Below are 18760 nucleotides of genomic sequence, written 5' to 3'. Positions count from 1 at the left end.
TGGAGATGTTAGCTGTCCCTGATTGTTTCTGGAACATGGCCATACAGCCTGAAAGACTCACAGCAACCACTTCAAAGAAGTGTTGGGAGTCGAGGGTCCCAAAGAAACATTAGTGGAAAAAAGACCTGACTACAATTTCAAAATGTAGTTTCTGCAAAGTGAAATAAAACTGCTGTCTACAAATTTTGCATGACAATGTTTCTCCTCCTTATTATCATTAGGGGAAAGAAAGTAAACAAGCAAAGCATAGACACACATCAACAGAATTGATAATTTGTAGTATAAAAAGTTAATAAAAATTTTCCAAAAAAACCCCACAGAATTGATAATTTGTAAGATTGCATGAATGTTCTGCTTCCTCCTGCATTATGAGGAGCCATCTTTTTGGCCATGTAGCCCTTTAGCCTGCTCTTGTTTTAAACAACCATCAGAATAACCCTCCCAAGAGACTGTAATGAGTTGTTTCTCTTTTCCCCAGATGGTACATCTTAATCATACCGGCAAGTGAAGAGTTTCTCCCACTCATAACAGCAGTGAGCGCGTGAGAGAATTACTCATGTATTCCAGTTAAGAGTAACTTCCATGATCTGTTTCTCAGAGATTACAGAAACAAGTAGGGATAAAATCCAAGGAGGCTACATAAGGTGCACGATACAACCACCTCACAGATATTTACTTAAGTAATTGCAATCAGATGATTTGTGCCAGCAGTGAATAACAAGGTGACTTCAATTTAACATTCGAACAAATTTTAGGAGGAGCTTCTTGACAATGGAGCTATGAGCACAAGTTTTGCTTAAATAGGCTGAGCTTCCTTTATCTAGAAATTTTAAATCCTCCAAAATCCAAAACTTTTTGCTACCAGATATCTGCTTCTGCCTTCAAGGCAGCAGCAGCAACACTCCTGCTTGGTTGTAGAAGTGGGCTGCCGACAGGCTCCCCAGAGATCTCTTGTACAATTAGATACTATTTTTTCAGTCTCTCATATCCTCATGTCATATACCCAACAGAAGCAGGAAATGAATAAGATGTGAGGCTGCAGAGCATTGTGAGGATCTGTGAAATGTGGGGAGGTGTAGATTGACACTGAGCACTACACTTGGATTATCACCATTTCACAGATCGTCAGACCTGCTCCAGCCTCATATCTCATTTGTTCACTCCTTGTGAACACAAAGCTGGAGAGAAACTGAGGATCTGTGCAATGGCAAGAATCCAAGTATAGTACTCAGCATGAATCCATGCCTCTCAAGATGCTCTCTTTCCACCTTCATCAATAAAATAAATAAATCCTGCAAGGTTTCAGAAAGATTTGTTCATCTACTGATTTTTAGGATTTTCTTTTTCAATTTAAGCACATGTTACTGGGGACTGGTTTTTAAGCAGAGACTGGGTTGTCATCTGCCAGGAGGGCTTGGATAGAGTTCCCCTGCCTGTTGAGTAGAGTTGGACTGGATGGCCATTGGGAGTCCCTTTAAACTCCCACCATTCTATGATTCTATAAGCAGAGTCTGGATGGCCATCTGTCAGAAAGGATTCAATGGGGTCTTCTTTTTTGGAAAAAAAAGGGCTCAGAATGGATGGCCCTAGCATTCTCTTCTAACTCTAGGAGTACAACAGCAGCAGCAGCGACAGATAATACATATAATAGTAATTTTATCTTCCTGCTTGGCAGAATGGAGTGGGACTGGATGGCCCTTGGAGTCCCTTCCAACTCTATGAGACTAATAATAATAAAGATGATGATGATGATGATGATGATGATGATGATGATGATGATGATGATGATGATGATAATAGCAATTCCATCTTCATGCTTGGCAGCATGGGGTTGGGCTGGATGTGCTTTGGGGTTCTTTCAAACTGTATGAGTCTAATAATAATAAGAAATAGAATAATAACACTAATATGAGTATAAATGATAATGGCTATAATACAATAGTAATTATTATATCTTTCTGCTTGGCAGAATGGGTTGGGATAGGATAACCTTTGATGGTCCCTTCCAACTGTATGAGTGTAATAATAAATTAATTATAATTAATTAATAATATAATAAATCCATCTTCCTGCTAGGGCTAGGGAAAGAGGAGTGTAATTTTAAATCACTTTCTAAGATTCCCAATCCAAGGGCTAGTGAAAGAGAGCTGTAATTTTAAATCACTTTCTAAATTTAAGTTTTAACAAACAGAGAACGGATCTCTCAAGCACTAAGGGGAGGAGACTAGTTTTGCCGCCTCCTCCTTCCCTACCACTCTAGGCAATGTTGTTACATTGTAAAAAAAAACCCCCACTCCAAATCAACTTATGAATTTTTGGAGGGGGCTTTTTTTATTCGTATTGCTTCAGAGGCTGGTTTGCTGGTTCATATTTCCAAATCACTCAAATCTTCTGAAATACGAACCGACTTCTGAAATTTTGCACACCCCTAGTATATATTGTAAAGACATCCTTATCAAACCAGGCATATTTAGATAGAGTCCTTGGAAAGAAAAAAGATTTTTAGATTCCTTTAAGGCCACACAGGAAGGTGAAGGGAGATACTTAACTCCCGACAGAAAAAATAAAATAATAAAGACTTGTGTGAAGTGACATTCAGGGTCCTTGACTCTTTGTTCCAAAAAGGTACCGAATTCAGCTTCAAACCTGTGTTTGCAAATCAACATATACGATAGTGACTGCACCAAACAGAAACTAATGAAATTCCAAGGTGCTCTGGGATGCCTGTTTTATTCTGATCAGTGGTAGATTGCACTATTGACCAAGTGTCAGCCATAGAGCGATACAGTGATTGAATAAAAGTGGATACATAATCGGAAGCGAGAACTTTGCCACGGCCAGCCTTGTTGCTTTGCTCCTAATTCCATAAGAAACACCAGTTTTTTTTAGTTTTTAAAATAATGTCTTATTCCACTTCTCTTTTGCTTTACCTTCTTTTTACTTTGAGATATACATATATTCTCTTTCCCCTTTTCCTCTGTGGCTTCTCCCCTCACCATCCCGGCCGCTTTGATGGTTTCTTCTGATAAAATAATGCAAGGTGCCTTCGCCAGAGACGCTGATGAAATATTTGAGGCTCAGATATTAATCTGTTATCAGTTGTGTAGGTGTGAAATGTGATGAAGATGACAGAGGCTCCAGCTCAGCCGGCCTAAAGTAATTTGCACCAAAGATATTTAGATCTGTCTTTGGACACTGCAGATCAGTTATTGCAGGAAGGGGGAGAGCCTGTGGGGAGCCTACCTTAAAACATATTTCAAATGCCAGGGGAGCGGCATGAAAATTGGGTAATGAATGAAATTCTGATTGCAGAAAAATCACTTAGGAATGTGACTGATGCCGCACGACGATGCTCTATATGCAAAGCCGAAACCTGCAAGGCTTAATGGCATACACTTTTGTCCTGAAGATTTGGTGGTGTATTTGATTGTGTACTTGCCACCCATTCCTTTCTTATTACAAAATATGCTGAAATACCTTTTTTACAGAAGTACTGTGTTTTGAAAACAAAAAAGAGCTCCTGAAATAACTACATACATAGGACCCCATCACATTTGGGGCAGAAAGTGGGGAAAATCATCTTCTTACCATAACATTTCATGCCTTTCCATTTTTAAGAAAAATTGGATAATTTATTCACCGCCATCACACTTGATGGACTTTGTGTGTTTCTAGATAAATGCTCCTCTTACTGAATTATCACATACGAAGGTGTAATCTCCACCCATACTGAATGCTTCTTTGTTTGCTTTCTTTTTATATAAAAAAGGATAAACTTCACTATTGCGAAACACAGGTCTACAAAAAGGAAAAATATAGCTAGAGTGACTTAGAGATATAGCAAAGTTGCACATTTTCTGTACAGTTACATGCAAGATTATTAATGGTGACAAAAGGAGCATCAAGGAGCACACTTAAAGAACAGCCACACTTTCATGTCACTAAAACAATCTAAATCAGAGAAATCCAACAGTTCCCATCCCACTTTAAAATGCATACTTTTAGAAGTTTCAACGCAAACGGGGAACTCTGGTGTTGATTGCTCCCCAATTCCAAAAAACACACTTTAGAAACAGAATCCTATGGGCCACCAAAGGAAGTACTCTTGTGTCGTTTGATGGACTCTGTGGGACTCTGTCTTTACAATGTCTTTTACTAGGCATTGAATAATTGCCACATGTAAGCCACCTTAAGTCTCCTTCAGGGTGGAGAAAGGCGGGGTATAAGTAGGGTAAATAATAAATAAATACATACATACGTACATACATACATAAATACTACCTCATCAGACGGGCCGATTTACCCGTCATAAGCTGCTTCCCCTCCATTTCAGCACAGAGCCCTTCACATGATGTACAGCCACTTCTGGTTGGGCTCCATGCCAAAAAGGGAGAGAAAGCAGCACAAGCTGCCTCTGTGACACCACGGGAGCCTTCCCATGTTGCCTTCCCAGCAATGAAGGGAAGCAAAGCAGTGACACTTTCCCTCATGGGATGAGAAGCAAGGTAAAGCAAATAATATGAGATGTGGAGCAGCGGCTTCTCCCTGCCGCCCCCCTCCGGTAGCCCATGGATTGATCCTGATGTGGGGTGAATCCATGGACCTTGGGCCTTTTTGTTGTGGTCATAAGTGTTTATAAATAGGGAAAAATCAATGTATTATGAGGTCATAGATTGGTGCCATGGGTATCATCCCAACCAGATACTAAAATGGTTTCAAATATAAACAGATATCTAGTAGAGAGGGTAGCCACTGCTTTTTTACAGGACTGACCTGTTAACGCATGAACCTACATTATATTCAGAACCTAGAAATGTTACCTTTTTGACTGCAGTTCTCAGAATTCTGCTACAAGTATAACTCCTAGAATAACCAAATCAAAATGGCTTTTTTCATGTCAGGATTGATTTGAGAACCTGCAAGTCGCTTCTGGTGTGAGAGAATTGGCCATCTGCAAGGACATTGCCTAAGGGACACCCAGATATTTGATGTTTTTTCATCCTGTGGGAGGCTTCTCTCATGTCCCCGCATAAGGAGCTAGAGCTGACAGACAGGAGCTCACCCCACTCTCCAAATCTGAACCACTGACCTTTCGGTCAGTAGTCCTGCTGGCACAAGGGTTTAATCCAATGCACCACCAGAGGCTCTTATCAACATGGCTGTGATGGGGTTACCTTTCCAAGCTCTGATTATATAGAATCAAAGTGTTCGTCAATTTAATGTGCTTTCTAGACTAATTGGCATATACCCTCCATACCTTCAGATAGGTCTTTTAACGTGTTTCTGACAGATATTATTTTTAGCTGCAGCTGAACCTGAGATATTCTGAATGCAAAGCAAATTTTATATCTCTGACTTACTGGTTCTCTGTGAATTGGCTTTGGGGGATGAAAAGCCAAACTTGAGCAACTCCACTTGTAATTCTACTAGTTCCCACCCCACCATTTCCCTGACCCACAATATTATTCTCTGTCACCTCCACCATTCTTCAGAATAGATCCTTCCTTCTCTTCCCAATCTCAAGTAACTAGTCACTTGGAAGGGGGGACTCATTACCAATACCTAGAATCCAATTACACAACTTTTATCAAGTGGACGGATAAAAACACACATCCCACAATGATGAAGAAGTGGTGGGACACATGGAATTTTTAGTTTTAATTACAGTATATTCAATATGACTCTCACAACCACAGGGAATAAATTCTCAAATGTCACATGGATACATTAAACCGGTGGTGGCAGGTACCAGTCACATGAATGCAGCAGTTGTATGGAAAGTAGTTTGTCACATGCAAGTTTATCATCTTCTATTCATTCGTGCAAAATTGGAACCTTGTGAGAAATGCTCTGCCCTTGATCTGGTGACTTGCTCCACTTCATGATGTATAGAATGGAGGGAAGTTTTTAGTAGCCATACTGGCTAGGAGAATCAGGAAATAGCATTCCAAAACTCCAACTTTTCTAATAGCATGGGCCTTATTGGTGTTGAAATGATGCACAGAATCTGACAAAGTTACTCCTTTGAACTCTTATTACTGGAATCTCTGGGAGTTGTGGTCTGGAAAGAAACATTTCTAAGCTTTGGGGAATAGTGAGGTCAACAAGGGGAGAATTCATTTGACAACAATGGTTAATTTTTTATCAGTCAGAGTTTTTCAAAGAAAGGAGAAACAAGTACCTGTCAAATTACTTCTGGAAAAGTCTAGAGTTAGGCAATTATAACTATAGAAGTAACTGGCAGGAAGTAGAACCATGACATAAGCTAATTATTTTTCAGGATGAATTTCAAATGTCTATATTGAAATGGTCAAGTTTTACATGTGGGCACTACTATACACACATTATTTGCAAGGACCTAGGCATAGCCACATTTTTCAACTGAACAGTTTGGTGGGTTTTAATATGATAGTAGAGCACATTCTCTGTAAGTCGCGGGTTTGGGGCCTGACCTCTCTAATTAGAAGGATCAGGATGAAGGTGATAGTCAAGGCTTCTGGTTGGAACCCTAGAGAACCACTTAGAGAATACCAAGGTAGATGGAGAAATAGGCCAGTCTGGTACAAGACAACCTTCTCTGTGTAAAGACTGTTTAGAGTCAGAAAACCAGAAATAAAATGAGATAGGTTTGTATCATGTTGCTTTAAAGAAATGTCCAAACTGCACAAGAATTCTACTTTAATGACACATCCATCTGTAGGCTTTGGAGGACTGTTGATCATACAGATGGTTTGGACATCAACTACCAGAAGTCCCAGTTAGGGAAGACAATTCTAAGGGATTCTTAGAACTAGAAATCTAACACATCTTGAGGGTGAAGGGTTAAATATCACAACAAACAAAATAGGCACATACCAAAATAGACATGAATTTCCATGTGACAAAAGCTCCACAAAGTTTTATAAGGCAATACAAAGCAATAAAAATGTGCACTGCCCAAGAATGTGGACTAGATTCTTGGAGAAGTACATGTATATTACATTCCTGCCCTTCCTGTCTTATAAAAAACATCATGGAGGGAGTCACTGAGTGAGTAGAAGAAATTATTAATATTTGGCAAAAATATATCATTATGGAATGGATGTATATACAAATACGGATATTTAAAAATCCAAAACATTTCTGGTCCCAATTATTTTGGATAAGAAATGTTCAACCTGTGATCACAGATGGACACCAAAAAGTTTTGACATCACAATGCTCTCATAAAAAAAATCTCTTCATGCTTGTGCAATAGACCAAACTGTCAGGCCCATCGGCACACTTCCCCTGGTGCTATCTACTATTTCTGGCACCAACTTTCCACTGTCTTGGGCAGAGGTCATTCCCAGACATGCTGTGTCAAGGAACCAAACATTGCATGTTCTGTGGATGTTGAACAATGAAGCTATGGCTGTGCCCTTTGCACTTTGCACAACTGGGTAACTGAAATACATTCATTATCCAAACACCCTTCCAGCCCAGCTGAAATCTCACATTACCAAATGCTTTAGCTATTGATTTCATAGATGAGACAATTTCAACTAGGCCCTTAAAGACCTTGAAAAAAACAAGGAATGCATTTTTGGGAACCTATAAGTCAATCTGACTTTTACAGAGATAGTAACAATGTTTTAAAAGTCCTTGGGGAGTTATTTCTCTCCCATCACCATTCACAAGCCCTTCCCTAAAAACTGTCTTCTTGACAAAGTCTTATCCCCTCATTTTTCAAAAACTATATTTTACAATTGGCTTTCAAACCTGGTAAAATGTGGGCATATTCATGTCCCTAAAACAAGAACTATGAGAGAAATCATCAAGCACACACATTTTTACCAAACAGAAAAACTGCATAAATGATACAATTAGGCCTTGCAATATCAAGTACACACAATAGCTATTTTGCAGCTTTCATCTAAAGAAGGCCCACTTTTGCATTTACATTATGAAACCGGGAACACAATATCATAGTTTCAAATTGGCTGAATCATCCCATTGGCATGTTTTTGCTCTCGAAATAATGCAGTCCAGTCCTTATGTCAATGAAATGTATGACAGTGGAAACATATCAGGGAAATTGGTCATTGGCACAAGGAACAGCTTTTAAAAAGAAAAAAAAATGTGGCCTGGGGTAGGGAAAGCAATAATGAAGATTTATTGAGAAATGTGTGAGAACAAGCAAAAATTCCCCAGTGGGAAGAAAGGAGGGCAAAAGAAATAGCAGCAGTATTGTTTACTTTGATTCCCTGGTATGTTTCTAAGTTTGGTATCTGGATTTCTGTTCCTTGTATTTTATTAACATGACCTAGCACAAGGACATGTCACCATATCACATTTGGGGGCATGGTCTAGTGAGTAGACCAAGGGGCAATGGAAAATGCCTATTTCTCCCCCGTCTCATAGGACCCATGAAAGAAATTACGCCGTGTCCTCTTAGAAACCTGGCCAGAGAATCTGACAAATGTGCCATGGACTATATTACTCTAAAAGTCATAAAGCATATTAAGAAGGCATAAAGCATATTGAGATCCTTAGAGAGGGCCTAACTTGTACAGGTGTTATCTCATCCATCGTAAACCGTGTTTCTGTAGGGCTTTGGGGCATTTGATCTCTATATTTTGTAAGATGAAGAATGCGAACATCTATACAAGTTAGGTCTCCTCTAAAGATCTCAATATTCTTTACAACTCCTTAATATGCTTTATGATTTATTATAATTCAAGTTTACCATGTAACAAAGAAATGAGATTGGTATTTTCATAGTCAATCAATCAGTCTACTAATCAACCAATCAATCATATAAATAAAAATTAGATAACTCTCAAAATTCAGAAATTGGGCTAAAACGGGGCATGAAATAGAGCCTAAATGGGGGATTTTAGGAGTTTATGGTTTTATCATGTCAATTCTGTTCTCCTGCAGTACAAAGATTAGCATAACTCCGCAAAAATCACTCACAGAATATGCTGTTTATATCTTAACACAAAATATCACTGGCATATGAAAACATCTTTTTACATTGCAATAATGAGCTACAGTGTGCATTAGTCTGTCCTTAACCTTGGTCTCAGGCATAGTTACCAGGAGAAGTTCAAAAGTATCTGATTTAGTGTCAGATCAACCACAGTTCTCGATCTGATTCAGACTGTAATTATTCCTAACTATGGTTTGTTTCAATTAACCATAGGTAAGATCAAACATTTCCAGGTTCAACCCACATGTCAAACTTCAGTTAATCAGAAAAAATAATTAAAAACTTCAGTGAGTTAATTCTTTATTGTTTTTTTTAACAAAAACAACTTAATTCACAAGGCAATATTTAAAAAAAAATAAGAAAATATATACCGTAACTAAAACTAGAACACAATACTAAAATGCAAAACATAATAGGACTCTGACTTCTTCCCCATCAAACTGTAATAAACTGGGGAAAGGGGGGGATATTATTCTACCATTACATATTAAACTAAATAGTTCTACTAAAATTATTAGTAACCATAACCATTGATTATTGCATCGTTAGATTTCTTGTCACTTAAAAAGTCCATAAACTGTTTCCAATCTTTTAAAAAGCCTTCAATTGGTTTATTCTTTAAAAACCCACATTACTTAGGCAATTTGGGCTAACTTGGCAATCTTAACAATTCATTCTTCTATCATTGATACTTCAATATATTTCTGGGTTTGTGCTAACAATGTCTTTGTTGCTGTTATCATATATTGAATATTTAATCCATATTTACTGTCCAGTGTCCAGTTCCAGCAAGAATATTTCTGGTGACACTACAAAATGTATCTGCTTCTTCTTCATGTAAATCCTAAGACTTTTAACTTTTTGCCATCTTTAAAGTCCATTCTGTAAGGAAAAAATAATCCCCCTCCTCTTGACATCCCCAAAATTAATTTGAAACAGTATGCATTTTCAAAATCTTTGTTGAGGTGAGGTACCAAATCTGCACCATCCTATATAGGTTTTCTTTTAAATTACTACACAAAGAACATTTTATAAATTTAGATCATGGGTTTCTGTCTTTTTTTCAGCCTGGATCCATATTTGATAAATTGTCATCTCATATAAGCTTTACTTGCATCTCAATGTATTGTGGAGTCTGTATTCTTATTTAAATTCAGCTCAATGAATTGCCTCAATTCTTATTTGCACTATTGTAATATTTCTCTCTTCAGAAGTAGGTATTCATTAAGTCTCCATTTAACTGCATTTGCTCCATTTTCCAAAACATTGTGGTGGGAATATGGCCTGAGAACATTTTGGGTGAAATGCCCATCCTCTTTACTATATTGGCCATTTGTATTCTAGAAAGGGATTCATAATGAATATAATCTCTGGAATTTGCCTACAAATTTCTCCAACTATCTATTGATCAAAAATAATCTGTATCCTTTTTTAAAGCTTTTGGGTAGTCTCCCTTGATCTTCCTTTATTCCTTTAGTAAAATATTTATCTTTATGAAGATCAACAACTCCACTCCAATGGTTCATCCAAATCAGATTTAGTAAGGCCAATTCTAATGCCTTTCTTAATACATTTTCATAAATTGTTAATTTCTCATGATTTGGGCCATAAATGCCCATTAACTGCATTTTCTTGTTTTTCTAGTTATTTTCACAATTACATATCTACAGCTTGAAACATCTGTTTAGACTATAGTTTTCGATTTGCGTAAAAGACTACTTCATTTCTTTTATTTTTCATTTGTAGACACATAGTTTAGGCCCATACTTGTATTTAGCAGAAGCCTATAGTTACTTTTTCTGGGAAGCTGCAATGGAAGGAAAAGCCATTTCTTTTGCCCCCCCCCCCCCCCCTGCCTCCCTACTTCCCTGGTAACAAGGCACCCCAAGTGATGTTATTTTTACTTTCAGGGATAAATTTTGGCTAAAAAGCAGCTGGATTTTTAAAATCATTTTTTTCTGGGTAGTATAAGTAGTGGGTTTCAAGTAACCCAAAATGTTCACATTGTTGGAGCAGGAGCAGTTTGGGTGATCTAGGGTCATTCTGGAGTGATTTTTCTCTGGATTTTTGCCCTTAAAAATTAGGATCTGAATTCTTGAGCATGTCCTAGGACCATACCCACACACAAAAGAAGCTAGGGCCCTCATATACGAGGGTTGAATGAAAAGTAATGCCTCCACCTTTGTTACTTAGATTTGGATGGGAATATTTTAATAAATCAAATGCAGAAATAATCCTTAGAATGTGCTCTTTAACTACCACTATTCACTTTTCCACATAATCACCAGACAATTGGATACATTTCTGCCAACGATGAACAAGTTTTCTAAAGCCGTCACGGAAGAAGTCGACACTCTGTTTCTGCAACCAGTGTCTCACAGTACCCACCATGCATAGATCTTCCGATAGCCAAGCAAAGCAATAATGTGGCCCACACATTCTTCTGAAATGTCGATTATGCTTGGAATTTCTCTCTGAGTGATACAACAATCGTCCTGAATCAATCTGTCAACCTTTTGCTTGTGAAACTCGGTGGTTGCTGTCACAGGACGTCCAACTCTTTGTTTGTCATGCAAGTCAGATATTCCCACCTCAACATCTTTAAACTTACTCGCCCAGTGATGCAGAGTACTCACATCAACACAATCGCCATAAACAGCTTGCATGCTCTGATGAATCTCCTTTGGGGTGGCACCTTCTGCTGTCAAGAATTCAATGACTACACGTTGCTTAAGTCTCATTGACCGACCGTCTGTGCAGGGTTCCATACTTCGCACTTTAACAGCACAACCGTTCAATGCTAAGGCTTCTCATCAAATGCAACTGTAGAGGAGAGTCTGCTGAACAAGCCAGTACCTGCCGCATACCAGTACTGCCACCTGTTAAAGAGTTACGAAGGTGGAGGCATTACTTTTCATTCAGCCCTTGTAAATCATGCAATTACTTTCTTCATAGAATGGAAGGTCACAGATCTAAGCTTAGATATGTTATCTTAGGGACTTCAGTTCCCAGAGGCCCCCAGCCATCATGTCCTGTCAAGTTTGGAAACTGGAGTATGAAAACTTACATTTTCTAAGCTCTTGCTCAAAATGAAATGCCTCTATAGGTACACTTAATTATTTTTATGAATAAACAATACAGAAATCTGCTAACAGCAAACTTCTCCCAGGAATTACATGTGTGACTCTTTTGACCAAAAATAAACTTTATCTGAACGAAAGCCAGGTGTGGTTTAATGGCTAGCATAGAAGATTTGACCTTGGGATCTCCAGAGGCTCATTTACACTACACAATTATAGTGCCTTGAGCACTATGAGAACATACTATAGAATCCTGAGTTTTGTTGTTTGATGAAGAACTAAAGCTTATTTGACTGAAAATTGCAAGAACTTCACCCTAAATTGAAATTTCAATGATCTCATAGAATGTAACCATGGAAGCTAAAGTAGAATATAGGATTATAAATGTATATTAAATCGAGCTTCAGATTCTAGTCTTTCAGTTCAAGACAATATAGCAGCAAACTCTTTTTGTGATTTTTTCCCCTAATCTCACCTCTCACAAGGGCATTGTGAAGATAAAGCAAAGAGGAAAATACCCAGATATATGTTTAAAAACTAACAAATAAAGAATGATGAATAAATACTTCTCAATGGTGAAGTGCTACTTCTTCTGACATTGTAAGCATATATACAAAGATTAGTGAACACGATCATTGAATAATATCGGCAGACGTTGCAATAATGCATGCTTTGTATTGGCCAAAAAAAAAAGCTTCTGTCATGAAACAGAATTGCATTCCAGTTTCTTGGATCAACAAGTATATTTAGAAATATGGAAGAAATATCTGGTTTCCCTATCTTAATGTTATTCTTATATGAATCTCAAGTTTTTGGTTTTTTTTTCCTCTTGTTCAAAAAGCTTTTTTTGACAAAGAACTTTCTGTTTTAGCAAATGCACTTCGCCAGCTTTGTAAACTCCCTACTTCCTCATTTGATGTGGCATTAGATAAACTAGCAGAAGAAGCAAAGAAAGATAGGCCCAAATCCAGCAAAGAATGATGAGCCAGACTCCTATGAAGGCTTGGCAGTAGATAAGTTGAGTCTCCATAGATGGTGACCAACTAAGCCATACACGGTCCGCAAACTGGAGTGAGGAGGGACTGAAATCTGGACTCCAAATAATGATGTTATTGAGCTCATTTGACCAGTTCATGGAACTGGTAGTGACTGGGAAGGTTAAAAGGGTAACCAGGACTACAATGGGTAAGAAGGATGGAAAAGTCAGAGAAAGGGAAAGATTGAATCCTCCAGAGCCATGCATGCTAGATACCCAGGGATGGAACTGGGTGCTAATTATTTTGGTTGACAATTTTAATTTTTCACCTCCAAAATGTGCCAGGGTCCACATAAACAAAAAAGGAAGAGGATCCCAAAGAACACTTCCAGATTTTAAACATTTCAAAGTTTTAAAAGCTAAGGGAGCTTATGCCCTTTCTATTGCAATAGTTTGAAAGAAGAAATTGTTCCTTTTCAGCAAAAAGGTATTGGTGTTAGAGGTGTTGAGGTGGATCGTGGTACACAGAGATGGGTTTGAGGGTGCCTGTAACAAACTGCATTGTTACTTCTTTCAAGTTACTTTTTGGTAAGGAGAGAGCTGGATTTCAAAAGCAATGGAAATGATGGGAGCATCATTTGGTGTTAACATATTACTTCTTCTATTTACTTTTGAAGTGGGATTTTTTCAAATTTAACACCATTCTTTAATTAATTCATAATGTGTTTTTAAAAAGTAATGAATTGACATCACAATGAATTATGGTTAAATCCTTATTAAGTAATGGGAGAAATTTCATCTGCAAACTTACTTTTCAAATTCTGGTTTGAGCGCTTTGTGGTTGGGTGGGTAATTGTTGTCTTAAAACATGTTTCTCTGCAAATCATGTGCAAAGCCCCAAATAACAGCCAAAATAATATTTCTGTTGAAAAAGATTGTTTTTTGCACAGAAAATGTTTTTTTCTGTGTAAACAACCACCTGAAAATTCTACACAGAACAAGTCCCGAACTGCAAAGATTGTCAGTCTAATTCTTCCTATCAGTTTTATGACATTCATAAAACATGTTTTTGACCATCTCTTGAATATTTTAGAGTATTCTTTCTATTCTTATTCTCTAGTCCTACTTCACTGCTCAGCCACTGCTCCGTGAAATAGTTAAAACTTGGGAATCACTGCCTGCCCCCCAAAAGGAGCAGTTCCATTAAGTTTACATCTGACTTGCTTTTATAAAGACATTTTTCAACCAAGGGCCCAGACAGCATTGTGCTTTACCATGAAGTATGAAGCATTTAGTGTTTATTTTTGAAGCAACTGTATTTGAAAACAGTGTTAGTATCTGGGAAATGCAAGGAGACTTCGGAAAAATATTAAAATCACTATGGGAGTGACAGGAAAAAATGGAGTGAGACAGATTCCTCTGGTTTGATCCTTTATGATTCTTTGCTAGTTATTGCATATATAAATTTCAATCCCCATGTACTACTGAAGGAGTGGGGGGGAAGGATGCGGATGATTATCATATCACTCAAAGCAGCACAACTTTTTAAAAATCAGCTCCAATATAAATTCACTCTATATAAAATGACTTTTAATATTCTTTGCCTTAACATAAGTATTAAATTTTATATGATTAAAAATTTATTTACTTGCTCTTTTCCCTTAATTTGGATTTTTATTTGCTATTATTGCTGGTCCCATCTGATCTTGGCAAATCTCTGTTCCTCTCTCTCTTTTTCTCTTTCTCTTTCTGCCTATTACAGCAAGAAAGGATGTTAAGACACAAGCACGCCATTAACTGTGACACGTTGTTAGGCTTTGAAAGTCAACTCTTTAAAAACTAAATTAAAAGTGACCTTCTCAACAGGGTGGGCATGGCCCATCATGCAGCTCTGAAGCGCACAAAAAATGGGACCTAATGTTTCAAATGCTAGATTAGTAATTGTGTCAGAGAGAGGCGTGTGGAGGACAAAGCAATGAGTCCCCATCTTCATACTTAAGGCTTGGGCATGGGGCCTAGTTCTCACCAGGAGGTATTTGGAGGAAAGAAAAATTAGGGCATTGCCCCTGAAAATACAAATTCCTCCCCCATAAAATGATCCTCGGCACCTTCATTTTGCTACCCTTGTAGCTACATCTCTGCTTTTTTCTTTTCCTAGATTGCCCAAACTTCTAATCCACAATACCCCCATTCCATCACACTATGTGGAACATGTAATTCCCACATAGTCATACTGAAGATGGAGCAGACTTGTCTTCTGCTGCTCTAGAGAATAGGACCCCATCTACACTGTCCATTTATATTGGTGTAGATTAAAATCAGTCACACATCGCACAGGACTGATCTGCAAGGACACCTTAACATTGGTTTGCCCACATTTCCTAAAGCCATGGGCAAGCCCGAATTCTGGCTCTGAATTCAGGCTTTTTTTTGACTTAGAGACAGTGAGGACAGGTGGTATATAGGGAGGTTCCTATGGGGACTATTTTTGCAGCTGCTCTGCTGTGGCGCAGGCTGGTTAGCAGCCAGCTGCAACAAATCACTCTGACCAAGAGGTCATGAGTTCGAGGCCCGCCCGTGCCTTTGTCTGTCTCTGTCTCTGTTCTATGTTATGTCATTGAATGTTTGCCTTACATGTGTGCAATGTGATCCGCCCTGAGTCCCTTTCTGGGTGAGAAGGGCGGAATATAAATACTGCAAATAAATAAATACATAAAAATAGGGTCAGTATAGAGAAATGGCTTCAAACTGCAGGAAAAGAGATTCCACATAAACATTAGGAAGAACTTCCTGACAGTAAAAGCTGTTTGACAATGGAATATGTTGCCTTGGTAGGTGATGGAGTCTGCTTCTCTGAGGTTTGAAATAGAGACTGGGTAGCCATCTATTGGGAGTATTTTGATTCTTGTTCTTGCATGGCAAGAAGTTGGACTGAATGGTTGGCTCTTGTGGTCTCTTCCAGCTCCAAGATGTTATGCAGCATGGCAGAGTAAGAGAGGTGTCCACTTGTGTTTAGCAACATCCTGCATATATAATAACGAGTGGCATCCTGTTGGTGATATGTGTGTATAAGTGGGAGTCATGCATGATATGAAACTCAGGGAGCTATTCTGCAGTCTTTTGCTTCCAATCCCAAACCTTCCCTTAAGCAACCGCCAAGCTCCACAAAGATCTGCTGCTTACTAGGAGGAAATGAAAATTGGATGATGCAAAAGCAACCGGGCCACTCTGACAACAAGGGAAAGGAAGATGTACTTCACCTGTGAGCACACTATCATTTATTTCCCCTTGCAGATGTGTCATAGTAGTGTAAGTTTCCCACCCTCACCACTGGTTAGCAGCAATGGCAGCACATTCTGCTGGGGCTTGATAGCTATGAGAGCAGGGAGAGGACATGGACCTGTGCATTGTCCAATGTGTGGTCAATATGGCATGAAACTGCATATTGGCCAATGTGCAATCTATGTGATATAGACCTGCACATTGGCCCATATCTGATGTGAATGCCAATCATAGTAAACTCTGTGATTTAGGGCCAGTCCATATTATCCATTCACCCTTTCTTGGATCCATTGCTTGTTTGAATGTCTTTGTATGGAGATTTAACTCTGGGTTCTCAAAACATAATGTGTTGATAGGTAACATGGAGCAAAAAGTGTGACATAAAGGGTTTTTTTTCCTTAGGGTGAATGAATACCTCAAATGAACAAGACACATCCATTTCATTTCCAGCTATTACAGAAACAAAGGTCTCTTTCCAAAATAAGTTCCAAATGCCATGTACTGTATTAATTTGTTACTAATTTACAGTCAATTGAGCTCCAACCGCCCTCTTAAAATAAAAATGTCAGATGGAGGTTGTAGCAGGATAAGGAGGAGAAGAAGAACCAGAAATGGGAGACTGACACTGTAAGATAGACTTTCCAAACTAGTGCCCTCCTCATATGACTATAAGGCCCATTATCCACATGACCATGTGTTCTGGAAATTATGGCTATAGATGGTATGATTTTATTTTCATATACATCTCAGCAAAAGTGGCAATAACTTGAGAAAATGCTTTTAAAATACAATTCTAATGTTTTAAAGTATCCCATTGTCATTACAATGCTGAAAAAGTCATTTGTGATGTTACTTGTTGCAATGTTTTCTGCTTTTCTATAGTTTATTTTGAGAGAGATTCATAAGGGAATGGAATAAAATATGGGCCAATTCCTGTTGAACTGTCTCTCAGTAGTCTAATAGGTTTTAAAAGTAATTAAAAACAAACATTAATAAAACAACCTCATTGTTATTCATTCTATGGCCATCAGAATGTAACTCAATTGCATGATATCTATCTTTACATATCTGGAGATGGAGAAGATGGAGCAAGTTTGGTTCTGCCATTCCAGATACTAGAACACAAACCAATGGATTCAAATTTCAAAGAATGAAATTCCACCTAAACATTTGGGATGGAATTATTTATTGTAAATGCTGTTTTAAAGAGGAATAGACAACCTTCTTGGTATTGGATCATCTATCTTTGGTGGTTTTTAAACAGAGTCTGGGTGGACATCTTTGAGAAATGCTTTAATTGTGTATTGCAGGTTGCTGGACCAGTGATTCTTGTGGTATTTTCCAACTCTACAACTCTACACCCTCGTTGCCCCCAGCTAGCTAGCTACAAGCGGTTTCTTTATTTCATAGACTCATAGACCCATAGAGTTGAAAGAGACAATAATGTTTATCCAGTCCAACCCTCTGCCATGCAGGAATGCACAATCAAAGTAGTCCCAACAAATGGATATCTAGCCTCCAGAGAAAGAGACACTGTGACACTCCCTGGCAGAATATTCTGATGTCCAATAGAGATTACTGTCAGAAGGTTCTTCCTAATATTTGAGTGGAATCTCTTTTCCTGTGGATGGAACCCACTTTCCGTGTCCTAGTCTCTATAAGAATTAAAAAAACAAGCTTGCTCCATCTTTTTGTAGCTCTTTAGTTTCCAGCTCTGGGAGTGGTTGGTTGACAGTCTTGTAGGTTTTCTCTCTACACTGAACCTTGCAATCACAATGGCAAAGAGAGGATATGGAGAAGCTTCGAGAAGATGGTAACAAAACTGATTGCTCATCTGAATGAGATCTTTTTCCTTTGAGCACGAGCACTGGGCATTTCCTTTCTTCAATTGTCTTTGTTGAAATATCAGTACCTCCCTCTTACAGCTCATTGAAATATTTTAAACCCAGTTCGTGCTGGCTTTTGCATTGCAGGTCATGATTAATACTTTGGATTGGGATTTTTGTTGAAATTATGACCTCTATGGCTCTGCCCAGATTTTGAAATTTGAAGGATATCACTTTTCCCCATCTAGCTGAAATTTTGTCAGGTCCAATTCCTCAGAAAGACATTGAAATGCCTGAAAATTGTATGCCAACTGGATGAATTTCTGAGAGCAACAGGGCAGGTAGGTCTCCCATTGAAAGGTATAAATAATGAAATGAATGGGGACAATGAAAACAAATAAAATAATGGCAAAAATGGCTGGGATTCCAACAGATGAATAATTAGGGTGTTTAATAATTTTAAAATAACAACAATAAATGAATTAAAAAAACTTTTCATCGTACTTCAATATCAACCCTATCTGTGGTTTTATTAAACTGCTCATAAGGCTCAGAGTTTCAGCCATCCCTGCTATGGAGGGAGTATAAATACAGAGTGCCAACTGCGTATTCAATTTCCCAGGCTTTATTTGGTGAAACAGAA

The 18760-nt window shown here is 38.2% G+C and overlaps 1 long non-coding RNA gene across 2 annotated transcripts in view; it reads right to left on the bottom strand.

The window, feature by feature from the left end:
• The window catches only part of LOC134299658 (uncharacterized), a 74348-nt gene that overhangs the window by 28285 nt on the left and 27303 nt on the right, over positions 1–18760 (bottom strand). The window contains exon 4 of one of the 2 annotated variants that reach the window (XR_010006914.1): positions 8518–11832. The exons of the other annotated variant lie outside the window; for it this stretch is intronic. This is a non-coding gene — a long non-coding RNA (uncharacterized LOC134299658). Of the gene's footprint in view, positions 1–8517; positions 11833–18760 lie in introns of those variants that run through there. 2 annotated transcript variants of the gene reach the window in all.

This window comes from Anolis carolinensis, chromosome 5 (assembly GCF_035594765.1).
Source record: "Anolis carolinensis isolate JA03-04 chromosome 5, rAnoCar3.1.pri, whole genome shotgun sequence".
NCBI lineage: Eukaryota > Metazoa > Chordata > Lepidosauria > Squamata > Dactyloidae > Anolis > Anolis carolinensis.
The sequence above is the reverse complement of the archived record's forward strand: the minus strand, read 5'-3'. Positions and strand labels throughout refer to the sequence as shown.